Here is a 319-nt window from a genome sequence, read left to right on the forward strand (position 1 = left end):
CAGCAGCCGCCACCGCCGCGGAGTGTTTATCCCCGACTCACCGTCCCCCCGCCCCCAGCCCCTTCTCTTGACAGGCCCGCTTCGGCTGCGTTCCTCATTGGGCACCCCAAAGAATGCCCCGCCTCTGGCGCTGTCCGATTGGGGGAAGGCATTACAGCCCCGCCCCTCAGTGTCCGCTCCTCTCGCTGGTTGGTCACGCTTGATAAGGCCCGGGCTCCACCCTCTCTTTCCAATTGGTGATAGGATTCGCAACTCCGCCTCGTGCTCCTTCCCTGTTTTCCATTGGTTCTATACCGACAACCGGGCCCCCTTTTGCTTT

This window comes from Lagenorhynchus albirostris, chromosome 13 (genome assembly GCF_949774975.1).
Source record: "Lagenorhynchus albirostris chromosome 13, mLagAlb1.1, whole genome shotgun sequence".
NCBI classification, from domain to species: domain Eukaryota; kingdom Metazoa; phylum Chordata; class Mammalia; order Artiodactyla; family Delphinidae; genus Lagenorhynchus; species Lagenorhynchus albirostris.